Source organism: Trachymyrmex cornetzi, unplaced genomic scaffold, assembly GCF_001594075.2.
Source record: "Trachymyrmex cornetzi isolate Tcor2-1 unplaced genomic scaffold, Tcor1.1 scaffold24, whole genome shotgun sequence".
In the NCBI taxonomy this organism is placed as follows: Eukaryota; Metazoa; Arthropoda; class Insecta; order Hymenoptera; family Formicidae; genus Trachymyrmex; species Trachymyrmex cornetzi.
The window spans coordinates 889,406-904,877 of NW_017297060.1; the positions used below are offsets into that span (position 1 = coordinate 889,406).

At 36.6% G+C, this 15,472-nt stretch overlaps 1 protein-coding gene across 1 annotated transcript in view; it reads right to left on the reverse strand.

Moving 5' to 3' along the window:
- The window catches only part of LOC108761146 (paired box protein Pax-6), a 120,102-nt gene extending 106,046 nt beyond the window's left edge, over positions 1-14,056 (reverse strand). The window contains exon 1 of the mRNA XM_018507526.1: positions 14,010-14,056. The gene's annotated coding sequence lies outside the window, so the exon portion shown is untranslated. The remainder of the gene's footprint in view (positions 1-14,009) is intronic.
- Between the last annotated feature and the right edge of the window lie 1,416 nt (positions 14,057-15,472).

The window sequence follows — 15,472 nt, forward strand, 5'->3', positions numbered from 1 at the left end:
AAAAAGAAAAGGCAGAGATGCACCAGATCGTAAAATTACTGAAATCGGATATCTGATAGGGTAATTATCCAACCGGGTACTAAATATTTCCTCAGATATCCGGTTAGCTTTCAAAAAAAGTAAGAGGAAAATAGCGATAATCATTTTCTTTATCTTTCCAACGTGAAAAAAAGAGGAAAGATGAACCGTATAAGAAGTTCAGCTAAAAAGAATAAAATTCGACATTAATGATACAAACTTTCAATATAAAATTTTAGTTGGATATATTATACATTACCGGATACTAATATGATATCCGGCTATCCGATCGAATAGTAAAAAGGTACTGGATAATACCAGATATTTCCCGGATATCCGATGCATTTCTAGAAAAAAGATTATATTTTCTTTTGTTTTCCTAAAAAAATAATTCAAATCAGACTATTTTATGTTTAAATTCAAAATTTTTTGGACGTGTGCGCATATGTATGTGTGTTTTTACGAAATGCCTGACCGAACTCCCTCTCCCGTACAAGATGTACACATAACGACCTTTCCCCTAAAATATTCTCATAAATCTCATGATCGGTTCCAATAATCGTACATGGCCAAAGACACGGGTATATTTGTATGAGGACTGTTGAGAAAGATTGTAATAAAGCCGGAGAACAGGAAGGCACCCTGCGCGTATTTCGGCAGCATCGAATAATGGGGACTCCGCGTGCACAGTAGTATCGGTATAATAGTATTTCTCAGTTCCCCTTTCCCCACCGACATACAATGGGTCGACCAGGTCAAGTGTGCGCACACTAATCATGTTCCTGGTCAGAGAGCGGAGGTCCGAAAATGTACTGACGAAATGCGAACTATGCACGAATCACAATGCCCGACTCGCACTCTCGGCCAGATGCCACGAAGCATTCTGCGTGATGCTGCCCTACGGCCGGTATGCGAAGGCTCCGGATGCTGGAACGCGCGTTTTCCCGGGCTACGTATCGATCATTCACATATCTGTGTATGCCGATGCTGGGTACTATTAGCTCGTGTAGTTGGTTCGTGTTTCATTTCACGCCACTCTTTGGCAAATCAACGGAAATTTCAATACGTCGCATACTCGGCATTCTTATCGGAGCCGAGAAGCTCATCCTTTGTTTCTTCTTCCGATTATATTAGGAACTCTTTTCGAAGAATTCTGAGAGTTCTGTAGGAATGATAAAGGAGAAATTAGTGTCATGTCGAGTTTCGATTTTAAATGTCATTGTTCGACACGTTTATTTGGTTCAGCAGCAGGTAATTCATTCAACAATAATTTCTATATTAACTTCATAATAATAATCTCTATAACTATATATACAAATTGTGATTATTGATAATTTAAATGATAATTCTACAAAACAGCTAAGTATCGAATTTATGTATTGTTTGAGATGTTTGTAAGTAATTTACATAATAATTTTAATAATCCAATATAATTATTTTCAGATATGTATCAATATATCTATAAATTTTTAGATTCTTTAATAAAATCATTTCTTTGTTGTAGTATAATTTATTTATTTGGGTATCACTAGCTTTTTAGATGTTGGTAGACAAACCAACTTCTATAAATAACAAGTTCCTTTTTACATATTTAAGGTTGTATTTAATTCTGTTAAAGATTTAATGCGATAAAAATTGTGCCTCATTATTCATTTTGTGCAATTGCGTGCAAGAAACTCGCGATGGCACGCAGAAGACATGCGGCCTATTGTGATGAAACGACGTGAGTAGCCAAAAAGCCAAAGTATCTGCCACCTGTCTCTCGTATGGACTGAAAGCGAGGAGAACACCATTCGATCGCTTCCCAAGAAATCCAAGAAACGACGTTGAGAGTTTTCCCATAAAGCTGAAGAGGGATCGCGCGAACATGGGGGCGGATGTGTCGCGCGAGAAATCACAATGAAGACTTTCGACCGCTGTTGTGGGATTCGTGTCGTCATTGACAAAAGGCCCGAGTCGCGATGTGAAAGAGTGAAAAAGATGAACCATGGTCCGGGGATTGAACGAAGGGAGGGAAAGAAAAAGAGAGTAGAAAAAGCGTAGGATAAGAGAGGATTAAAATCGAGTACCCCACTTTGAAGGGTATTAATCCGTCCCTTATTACAGATACGAGAGTTCGTTTTATTTTTTTGTGCACAGATGACCCTTCAGCTTACTGATAATAGAATAGGGATTAAATATGCATACAAATACATATATAATCATTATATAGATATACATAAGAGGCACTCTATACGTAGAAATTTACAAGCAAGGTAATATGCTCTGCGATATTAAACAGCAAAACTGTGCTTAATTTGGTATATCTTTTTCACTGAAATAGCTCGTGTTTATAAACCATCGAAATATATTTAAAAGCTTGTATAATAAACGGTGAATGCACAGCAAACGAGAACAGCCTCAACGCTGGTCGCTTCCAACGCATTTGAAACGCTTGGTTCAAGAACCACCCCGTGAAACACGCGGATCAGGAAGGAGTGAAGGACGGGGGAGCAAGGGAGGCTTGAGGGGGTGTCTTTGAATAGGTAAGTTCCGGATTTAAAATCCCGGGCTCCACTCGAAATCGCGTTACCAAACGTGTCTTTGCACCCTTCGCAGCGTGCGAAGGGATTATAAGAGTACCTAACGCAAAGTCCTCCTCCTATTTCCACGATATCTCACCGCGGGATGTTCTTGGGTAACCGCAGATGCGACGCGTCAAAGTCTCGTCTCTCGTCTCTCAGATCTGTGACGTAAGCGCGCATAAATACGTCGCTTTCTTCACATCGTCATGCCTGCGAGAGGGATAACCAGCACGAGGGTGTGCATGCTTCCGAGTGGTGGCAAAAGTATGCAATTCGAAATGAAGACCCTTAAATGAACCAACGTGTCGCTCCATCCGCCCTTACGCGACAAAGAAAAAAAGAAGAGGAAACCGCTCTCTCCAGTAGTAATTCAATTTCAAAGTGAAGAAACGAGAAATGTAATTAGAGACAGTACTAAGTGCTCGAGCCGTCACGCGATATAATTAGCTCCGACCATTCGTTTTCTGCGACGAAAGACGCAAAGGAGTATTTCGGGACTTACATTTTGACCCTTTTGCGTGCATCCCGTTTGATTCTGTTCACCCGTATGGTGAGTAAAGTGCGTCAGACGAAAGTACAAAAATAAAACGTCATGCTGAAAAAGGATTTTAGGTGCATTTACTTTTATCTAAGCGAGTAACTCATAAGTATCAAAGTATATCAAACTGGTACGCCTATATTCGTCCCTTCACAGAATCTAGCGGTTCTTGATATTAATTAAAATTAAATTACAATCTTTATACTGTTAAGAATATCAATAACTCATCGTTACTCAATTATTACTTCTCTTAAATTTTTTTATCTAACAATGACATGCGCATAAAAATTATTTTGTTATTAAATTACATCTCGCACAGCGTAGATCGTTCCAGTAATGTTGCAGTAACATTACAGCAATATTGCAGAAATATTACTGTAAGCTTTTATGCTCTATGGGATACTTATTTTTTTTAACTTCTCTAATCTTTTTAACTTCTATAATCTGCTTTTGACACTGCGAACGTTATGTTCTTACAAAAAATTTAACTTGATTTTATCTCTGTTTTGTCAATTTTAATTTATTTAATTTATATCATTGTGCAGTTATGGTGTGCAGTAGATAAGTTTTTGTTATTTTTTCTTTTTAGTAACTGTCTTTTTAATAATATTATTTGTAATTCAGCTTGCACTTAGTTAATCAGCTGACGGTTACACACACTCCAGATGTGGTAATTTGTGAGACTTGCTTGCTGTACTCGATTTCTTTGACGTTATGAACATTGGATCGTTATCAATTATTGCTATAATTGGAAACTGCTGAGGATGGCTTGAACATATCCGAAACGTTCAGTTTTGTATATTATGTAATAGATACAATCGAAATATATATGTGTATATAATAATTGCACCAATTACCGCGTATTAAGGCTCTTAATTGCCCGTTTTTTTACTCTATTTTTTATTTGTTCTAATATTTTCAGAGTCCAATTTGAATTATTTGCTTTTCTATAATCTTTTGTTGATGATTCTTAAAGATTTCAAAATTCAAATAATCTTTTCATTACCTTTATACATCTATCTCTGTGTAATTATATTCTTTTCCTCTTAAAAATATTATAAACGTTCTCACGTGCACTTTTGATCTTAATCATGGCAAACTGTTACAGTGCACAGGTGTACCCATTCTTTCGATGCTTCACGGTGGTCCATTTCCCATCGTTCGTCGTCTGTCGCCTGCTTGGAAAATATCGCAGCTTCGTATAAAGTATCTCGATCAGTCTGTCGCATGACCGGTCGACGTCGGGTCATCCAATACTCTACGGCGAACTTTTTTGTGCCTTGGGATGCCTATGGCTCGCTTCGTCGAGATCCGTCCATCGCATCGTCCGTCTCGTCCGTGAGCGGTGGAGGCTTCATAGGTTCTCGGGGTAATATTACGCTTCTGGGTGGCTCACCCTCCCAATCACAAATTTCTCATTCTCAGAGCGTCGCTTCGCTCGTGTACTCTTATTTTCTTATTAAACTACATGATAATCGTAAACGTTATTGAAAGATTTATTTCGAAAATTAGACGTACTATAACAGAGGGTAAGAATGTTTTGATAAAAGATACTCCTGCGCGATAATAAATAATGATTATGATACTTGTTTAATAGCCATGAGAATTTGTCAGCTTTTTCCAGAGATTAGCTTTCTTATATAATATTGATCGTAATAGAGAAGTATTGTAATATGTAACTTCTTAAAGATATTACATAAATTCATTTGATATTGTACTCATTTGTGTATAATAAAAAAGTAGCAAGTTATTTTAATTTTTATTAAAATCAAGATTTGGTAATTAGGGCTTTATTCCGCCTATCCCCTCAATTATTATAATTTTAATACACTTTAAGTACAGGATGTTAAAAACCCATTCAGCATTTATATTTTGACAGATTCAAATGTAAAAATTAACAGGTATGAAAAGTAAACGTAAACTTTATGTTCTTGTCCAATGTGTGTATATGCGCGATAAGTCGTCTTACGAGAGTAACTTTTCATGGAAATGACAGAATCGTGCCGAAGCAAAAAGGTGTCGAGGCAAATAAGTGTAACGGTGATACGAGATACCACACGATCGCTAACTATAACCGATCGACAATCGAGCTCGTGACTCGACGGACGTTAATGAAATCGAGCACTGTGACATTCTCTTACGTGGTGAATGCGTGCGTGTAACAAATACGCGCAAGAATTCTTAAGTACCGCATAAAAGAATATTGGGGACAGAAAATGTCTACTTCCTTTCATCTGTTATTTTCAAGGATCATTACGTAATTTATATACAAAGAAAATATAACTCGACATTCTAAGAATTTTAAATATTAAAAAAATTAAAGTTATTATTTAAATAAGAGTATTATTAGGAGTGTAATAATAAACCATTAAAACAAATAAGTATTATTAGGAATGTAATAAATAAAAAATAGGATACTTTTCAACATCATAAATTTTTTTTAAATAATAAATAAATAGAAAATGCTCTTATTGAAAAAATACATTTTTAAAAATAAAATTCAGATACAAAATTGTCACAAAAATATTGAAGTAATAAACAATAATGGTGTCCTAAATAATTATTGCTGTTTGCGCTTACATGGCAAAAATTAATAATTATCTGAAATAAACAATTATGCATTAAAAAACATTTTACAGTTATCATTTTCGATTCACACGGAAGGAATTTTTTTTTAATTTTATCTTTTACAAAACTAAAAACATTTAAATATAAAAATTGCGTTTTTTTTTAAATATCATTCTTTTATTGTTATAATTTTTAAAAAATGAAAAATAGAAAAAAGTTTTCGTGAACTGATGCGTAATATTATAAAAAATGTTATTTAAAAATTTCAAAATTGATTGAATAAATCAATTGAAACTAATTGAATAAAAAATTAAAACGAATTTTCAATGTTTTGAATATTTTCAATATTTCTAAAGCCTGAGGAAAGGTATATTCATATAATAAAAGAATGGCATTTATAGTTTATATTATGATTGTTATAGAAAAAGATTATATGATTTTTCTAAATAAGATGAAAGGGTCTACGCGCTCTGTTGCCTTATGATGACTCGATCACAAGTCGTCCTCTCGATACGAGTCATCATCAATCCCGTTCGTCACCGTAAGTCGCATTCGTCTCGCTCTCGAGTTCCCGCCGGCATCAATGAAGAAATAGTCATTGCGACCGCACGTAACACGCGCCGGTAACATAGCCTAGCGTGCGCGCATAATCGTAACAAACACGTCCAACAGTTAGGGCCAGCTTGACTTGCGAATACAACACGGGAAGTAGACAGCGGTCCGCGACGAATCTCACAATGCCTGACATCTCCATCGCGCCGAGGCGCGACGGAAACGAGAAACGGGCCCCGCGACGTAGTCACGCCCATCGCGACCCATTGTCCGTGGGTCACGTCGTTCCGCTGAGATTTATCGTTCCCGGGGTCCTCTCTCTTGTCATTATCCACGCTCGATTCGCGACGATTATCGAGCTCGTCGCACCGACCCACGTCCGTCCCTCCCACGGAATTTGTTTTTGCCACAGTTTCTGTCAGTCGAGTAAATGTGCGTCGGTTGCAAACGCACCCGTCATCATGTCAACCCTTTATAATTGTGGATATTACAAATTAGTGGATGTGGAGTCCTAGCTTATAGAATCTCTGTGCTTTTAGATATGGAAAAAAGAAAAATAAAAATAAATACTATCCGCTGTGTACATATACTTGCTGCTGTATTTTTTGCATTTTGCACGATTGATTGTAATCAAATTGATTCAAATTTTATTTATTTACTTTTTTTGAAAACAACATAACTGGTCAAGATTAATGGCAAAAATTCCAAAAACTCCACGTCCAAAACCCAAAGTTAAATATGAATTGTACAAATCTGTAAGTTTAAAGTTTTAATTTTATTTGAATTCTGATTTTACTGAAATTTTTGTATAATAAAAAAATTATATAAATATTTAAAAATGGTCTGTCTTAAAAAAGAAACCTAAATTGAATTCACTTTGTACATTTCAGTACGAACTTATTCTTAATAATTTATTAATGTATATGTTTTATTAAACAATTCGATTCTTTATACATACATATCTCAGTATAATCTTGATATAATTGAATAATATTATTAAATAATACATTATGTATTATATATAACATATTTTCAATAATAATATAATATAATACTATAAAAATTCTCAATAACGATATAATATTAATACTTACGTAAGAGAATAAAAAGCCAAATTAACATTATTCCTTTCCTTAATTCCTTCTTAATATGTTAAATGAAGATAAAATTAATTACGTAGCACAAGATTTCTCCTATTCAAGTAACTGAACGATAAAGAGAGTGTAACAGATGACGAGTATTTGCGACCGTGACAGTCAGTTTTGTCCTGCGCGAATGAGATTTATCGTCCGAGTATAAGAGCGTCTCGTTATTCCGCACATAACATCGAATTTCGCCGAGCGGACGTTCGAGACCACCGGATCATACCCGTCGTCAATTTTGTTTTCGACGCAGCGGTCGTTAGCGCCGCTTCGGCCGTAGCGATTCGCAAACGGGCGCCGTGAACGCCGCTGTTATTAGCATGTCGAACGATGCTACGAGAAACGAGAACGTCGATCCAGCAGGCATACGCGCCATTAATCCGCGCGTCGAATTACAAGCCACGCTGTTGTTCAATGGTCCGAGTACGATTTCCGCGCTGCGTTACTTTTCGCGCGCGCACGTTTCGACATGTGTATTTTTGAGGAGTTCGGATGAGAGCCCATCTCTCTCTTTCTCTCCTTCTCTTTCTCTCTCTCTCTCTCTCCTTCCCCCCCCCCCCCCCCTCCCCCCTCCCCCCCCCCCCTCTCTCTCTCTCACGCGCTCCTGTTTCTATTTTTTTCAAGAGAGGTGATACGAAAGCATAACATCCTACCTACGAGTTTTTTATTAGTCGTCTCAGCATGAGATAAATTTCCTCTGCTATATTTACATAAGCAGTTCAGTAGGAAAAAAATAGCATGAGAGTCACTCGCATTAAAGAATTGAATTTATTTGCCAAAGTTTATGAAAGAAAATCTGCGAAAAGTAAATCCACAAATTTGTAGTAAAATAATAAAGTACTACATTTGTTAAAATAAGTATAACATTTATATTTATGACTTGAGAGATCTATATCATTGTATAACGATGTGAACGCTAATTTAAAACACCGATGAACACTGTTTAAATTATCCAAATAATTATGATTAGAGGATATGGATTGTTTAATATAATTTAGGCTTTACAAATTTCTCAACGTCAAAAGAAATAATTCATCATGTTCAAAAGGACAAGGATTGTAAACATCCATACGTATCTCATAAATTTAATTTTCAAGAATTTAAATTTTCGAAAGAGGTATGGCTACTATTGATTTTAAGGCTTCGAAAACACTCCGCCATGTAGATAAATTTCCAAAGCGGCCAACGAAGATATCGAAGGTCTTCGCGATTCGGCGAGAATGCGGAGATACGCGGAGAGAAGGATTGCGTTATGCACGCATCCACATATATATATACGAACACACATAAACACATAAGCGCAATCTGTTATCCGAGTGTGTAGGCGAACGTGGAGTGAACGCGAGAGGAAGCCGAAAGGGAACGAGACGAAAGATGTGAGGGTGCAGAAAATGGTGAGGGTATGGGGAAGGAAGTTACGCGCAGAGGTGGTTCGCGTGGGTGGCGGTGGCGGTGGCGATGGAGGTGGTGGCGGCGGCGGTGGCGGTGGCGGCGGAATCCAATCAGGTTTAAAGCGGGGACGGGGCTGGCCATCCCCCGCAGAAAATCACCCCCGTAGCGAAATTTCCACCGTACGAGGGTAGATATACAAGACGACAGACGGCTTTCTCCCTCTCTGTCTTTGTCCCTCTTTATCCCCCTTTCTACCCCTCCCCCCTCTCTCTCTCTCTCCTTTCTCTGTCGCGATCACACTTCACTCTCGAAGCCGAGATGACGGCGGGACGATGGCGGTTGTTATCCCTCCTCCCGCCTTTTTTTCATCTTTTAATTCATAACCTTCGACCGCCAGTGATAACCTGCAAGTCGCTGATAAGAGGACCACGATGTCTAAGGGGAGAGATCTGAGACGGAGGAGTGCGACGGCGGTAGCGACTGATGAGCTTCGTGAAACTCGGAGATCGAGTTCTATATAGTCGGAAGAGAAAAAGTCCAAAAGCAAAGAGCTTTCGGCACCGGATATCTAATCTCCAGAACCCGTTTCTCGCGATTGTTCAATCTTCCTGTTCTACGTGTTTCCCCTTACATATCCCTCTACGATTTTATTAAGTATGTAGTAAAAGTACGGAGCAAAAATACGGGGAATATTCTTAAATATCTATATCAAATAATTATAGATATCCAAAAGTAATTTGATTAGCGATTTTTCGATATTTCGTAATATCTTGCTTTTTTAAATATTCGTTAATATCGTCTCTTATTTTAACGTTAACAAATTAATTGCAAACAAGCATTAGTCAAAGGAGCATATAATCCTGAAAAATAATAAATATAATATAATCCATTAAACATATCGCGTGTGTAATTTTTCACAGAGATCCTTTACTTCAAAAGTAAAAAATTTAATTTCGTTATACGAATAATTTACAATAGTTTGTTTTAATATAAAAATACTTTCTGTATACAATAACAAATATTAAAACATACAGAATAATAATTTTGCGTACCATAAAATCGCAGCATTATTCCATTTATTTTTCAACAATTTTATCAACCATTAATCTCAGATATTAATGGTTGATAAAATTGTTGAATAAATGGTTATACGTGTGTACGTCTAATTTTACAATAGTTTTGAATTTTTAAAATATGGTAAATAAATATTCACCACAGCCAGATATAATATTTGTCATTTTTTTTTTAATCACGTGGTACTAAAATTTTATTTACCTCTTAATTTTAAAAATTCGTCAATGAGAAGAGGTTAATTAAATATATCGATTTAATATTTCATTACAATTTACGTTACTTTTCAGTCGAACGTATTTCTCACGATACGCATAGTAGTCCGCGTATTTACTTCTTGAAGATACTCCGTAGAAAAAAAGAGAGAAAAAAGAATATGACTTACCAGCAAGTAAACGCGTCGCCTTGTATACATCGAAAATGCGTTTATGGTCTGGCAGCGGACCGATAAGAAGCCCCATAAAACGAACGGCGTCCCATAAGTGTTCGCGGCGCAACTTCGACGCCTTCTTCGGCACCGCGTCCGGGTTGTATCTCGCATTTGTCACGTTTATCGACTTCGCGCCATGTACTCCGCACGGCTTCACCGTGACACAGTTCGACACATGATGAACCCTACCGTCCTCCATCGCAGAATTGGAAAGGTGATACTTTTAAGAAGTGAAAAAGCTTTTTAACTCTTATCCAACCAAGACATCCGTTTTGATGATAACACCAAACTCGTATCATCATAAAGCTTTCGATAGAGTTAAACGAAGCAGGGCAATATTAATTCTTATCAAAATAGCCACATTTCTACAAAATAAAGAACCAGAATTCTCTTGGAATTATCTCTGGAGATGAAGGGCGGGAAAAGCAAAAGATAAAGCAATATATAAAGTTTGTTTTGCAAATACAGGTATGTGTAACTAATCTTTTTTTAAAAAAAAAATGCTTTTTATGTTTCCTTTAGCAGAACTTATTAACAGAAGTTTTAAGAATACAATGGAGATATGATTTTTTTCAGAAAATGCACACGTACGATTTGATTTCTTCTTTATTTAACGTCATAATCACGATATCATTATTTATTATGTTTACATTGTATGACTTGTTTATTGCCACTAAAAATATATATTAAAAGATACCGCAAGGAGAGAATTTTCTTTTAAAATTTACCCTAAAAATATGGTAGTTGTGATACAATACAATATTTTGAATATTTTTACCATGCACTTCAATTAAAAAATTGATCAAAGTTATTTTATACTTATTGTAGTTTTATTAATGAATGAGAGATTTACATACAAATTCTTCGAAATACAATGTTATCCCACGACTGTCATATTTTCAGAGTAAATTCTAAGAAAACATTCTCTCCATGCGCGAACACTTAAAAATTACGACATATTTTTGGATATTTAATAAAATGGTTAAGAATATTTACTAAATATCTATGGGTGGACAGATGCGGTGCACCAATACTTTCGTGAAAAATTCTCCTCGCACGTGAACTGTCCGGGGATAAATCTCGCGCGAAACCGAATTGCTAATTCGCTCCATGTCTTCTTGATTGCGATACAGGCCCATGGAAGCGGAAGGAAACGAAGAAGGAAAAAAAATTTTCTTTTCGTCGCTCTCTCCGCGCCGTAGTGTACCCACCTCCGCGCGGCAGGATGGATGAATGGATGGATGAATTCCATCGTTATCGAGTCGCACCCCCGTTTTACAAACGGAGCAGGCCTCACCCCGCCCGCAAAATCTCTCGGCCGAACGTGCATATTTCCATTTGACACGCCTCGGCGGGCGTCTGATTTTATTAAAAACCCCCGTAACCCGATTTCGCGCGCACTCCCACGGGGAATGAAATGTTTCTTTCGCACTCGCTCGGTTTCCACAAGGTGAGCGCATTTTCGATGCTCCGATGATATACGCCAAGCCACATAATTTTTCCAAAATAGTAATGAGGCACGCTCTAAATTTCTTACAGTGAAATCTCACTCCAAGAGAGTGAAAATGCAACCACCCTTGAAAAAAAGTGAGACTCTAAAAAGAGTGCTCTTGTACTCTTTTTTCAAGAAGTGAAATATTTTCACTTTTTTTTCAAGGATAGTTATATCTTCATTTTCTCAATTTTTTATAATTAAAAAATTTGTTCTATAGATGTATATAATTAAAACCCTCGAAATCGGAATTTTAAAACTTTTGACTAGTCGCCGCGGTCATATTGGAATTGTGACGACATAAGCAAAAAATGACACGTTGAAATTTCTTGCATGTCATTTATAAAGAATATTTATAAAACAAAATGAGATCGTTTTAAAACACTTATAATAATGAGCAGAAGTATCTTTACTTTCCTTGATTGTCAGTAAATAATCATGAAAGGCACGTGAAATAAAGGCTTTGTTTTTCATTTCATGCTTTTACGCCTATTTTATACTGACTGTTAGAGGAGTAAAGATACATTCTGCTTACTTTTACAAGTGTTTTAAAACTATTATTATTTTGTTTATCCAAATTCTCTCTTTATTCACAAATGCAAGAAACTTCAACGTGTTATTTTTTGCTTACGACATTACGATTTCAATATGATCGCAATAACTAGTTAAAAGTCTAAAAAAATTAAAGACAAAAATTTATTATTATAATGAAACTTTACTGAAATTGTTAAGCATGTTTGTTACTGACGTACTTGACTTTTAATTTCCAAATATGATTTAATGTCTTGATATACCTACAAGTATTTTTAACTACCGAAAATATAATTATCTATCAAGGGAAAGACGAAGCATAAGCAAGACGGATCGCATAAAGGAGGAGGAGAGAAAGTCGGCATGGTAAACGAGGTCGAGTGTTGGCAGCGTATAATTTCGATGACAAGCAAAGGGGTGGTTATCTCTCGTTGCTTCTCACCCTCTTTACCACGGACTGCGAGTGGTGAGCCACCCCCGCGTGATTGTATTAATTCAAGCCACCCCTCCACCCTGGCTTCCCATTTACACCTCACTCTCCCTTCTGTTCTACCTCTTCCTCGCATCTCACCCTCCTCCTCTTCGGCCCTCGTGTCGACGTCACCCCTCCTGAAGCACAACTTCCGGGGACAAACGAAGCGTGTCGGCGTCGCGTATAATGAAGCGCGCTCGTTCGTTTCCTCGACGTTTTCTTGTTACCCATTTTCGTGTCCCACGCGAAGATGCTCGTGTCAGTAAATCTAAATTCCGAAAAGCTTAAGATTGAAGATATAATCGACAACTATAGGTATATAGCGCTAAAAGGCAAGAGTTAAAAATTTTTAAAAGTTGAGGAACAAAGCGAAACATATTTTAACATATCGTTACAGAATCATGAATAATTAAATTTCATTGTAAAATTTTATTGCGGAAAAATTAAATATTAACGAATATTAACGAATTAGATTTCGAAACATAAGAGGACGAAAGTAGAATCTTTCTTATAAAAGAATGTAACTTTCTTTACTGTGCACTGATATTTATGGATTTACTGATTACAAGTACTGATATATTTATCATTGAACGAGAGGAAATTATGGCTGTGTTTTAAAATTTACTGCCAGTAACGTAAACTATAGATTTTCAGTATACTGGCAGTAAATTTTGGAACACGGTCTATACTAGGACTGACAGCTGACAATCGCGTGACGTCCATTGTCATTGACGCAATATTATCTCGCCGGTGAGAGTGAATATCATCCTCCTACAGGAGAAGGTTACGGTGCACGTGCGGAGGGGTGGTCGTCGGCATAAAGTGTTCGAAAAGGCGGGAGTGGATGATCATCGCTCGTGGAAGATCGAAGTGGAAGAGGTGGGTGGGAAAAGGGTACCAAGCCGTTTAGCGATATTTCACGGGGTTCTCGTCGCTCGTAAGGGTTTCTAGTGGCGCACGGTATTACCGGAGGCAGTCTTGCAGACTCGAGATAAGAGAAGCCCGGTTCCCTGTTTCCGACGGCGAGAAACGGCGACGGCGGCTAAGGCGCGCGTTCCTCTTCTCCATCTTAGCCTCGCAACACGAGAGTGTGGAGGAAACCGGCGGAAGGAAAGCCGCGAGCAAACCCTTCTGGTTGCTACGCAGTGTCCTTTTCCTCTTTCCCACCCCCAAAGTCACCCGCCACCCACCACCCGCCGCCACCGTAAACTCGGTTAATATCTGCTTATCCCGTCTTACCATCCGCCTCCTTCGACCGTTTCGCTTCCTACGCGGCTTCCTTCTGCTCGTCGTGTTAGTTTCTGCGAAGTATCGTGAACTTGCCGACGTCGACGTCGCTGCGGAATATCTGCCAACGTGAAGATGCGCGTATGCCTTCGAAAGATACGCAGATACTTGGTTATTTGTATATATTTGCATATAAGCAATCATGAATACGTTCTAAAAAGAAGATTTCTTTATAAATATAGAGAAAAATAAATAACCTATGATTTTACGTTTATGATTTTTGTATTAATACTATTACTTCTGTGTACAAAATCACATCTTGAAGTACATCAAATTTTTTTGTTATTTACATGTATTTATTATATGCAATCGCGAATACGTTGAAAGAAACAATATTTCTTTAAAAATATAAAGAAGAATAAATAATTTCGATAAAAAAAAACTTACAAATCTTACTTATATTAGTCAATACTGACATTTCTTTGTGTACAAAATCATGTTTTAAAATATAAAGTTTTGCTGTTTATATGTATCTGCAACTATGATTATATCCTAAAAACAATATTACACTAATATAAATATGGCTGTATTTATAGAGGAAAATTAATAAAAAATAACTTTGATAAAAATAGAACTTACGGATCTTATACTGGTTAATATTGAAATTATTCAAAAAATATTTTGAGATTTTTTCTATCTATTGTACAAAATTGCGTGCTGAAGTATTAAATTTTTCTTTATCTGTTATCACAATTTGTAGAAAGATCTTGTTAAATACATATATTATAATGAAAAAATTCTTGTGTAACTATGTCACTTTTTTGTATGTTTTTTTTCATAGCAAGATAAAGTTTTATATTAGTCTTTTAATATCAGAATATGTATACCTCTAACATCTATCCTCCCTGATAATGAGGGGGTTAATAATTATCTGCTTTTGTAAAAAATATACATACTTTCCCTGTTAGCAAAACGGGGAAACTCGGAATGAGGCGCTTAACGGCGATCCCGCCTCTCTCGGTTTAGCAATTAGCGGCTGTTTAAGTGCACGTGCGCTCTTGCGGTCGGTTAATCTCCGCCATTCCGTGCAGGGACTTCGTTTCGTTCCAATTAGAAAGGAAAATCTCAGTAACAATCTCTCGGTTGGCCGGTCATTACTTATTTATGAAAGGGACACGCACGTGTTCAATTTTGCTCTGATATTTCCACGTGCTTACGCGATCGTTTTTACATGTTTCAACAGGTGCAACAGTTCATACAAATATATACGTTGACTGTTTCTAAATGATTGAATAATATTTTAAAAGTATATTATTTGACGATTTTTTATAATTAATCATAGAATGCCAAGTGGTTGTTATTGGAAACAAAGTTTTGATTTTTAAAACCACTTGTTATCAATTCTGACAAAATTAAAATATTTATTATTATTTAATGTACTTATTATTTCTATTATCTACCAATTATTAGTTTTA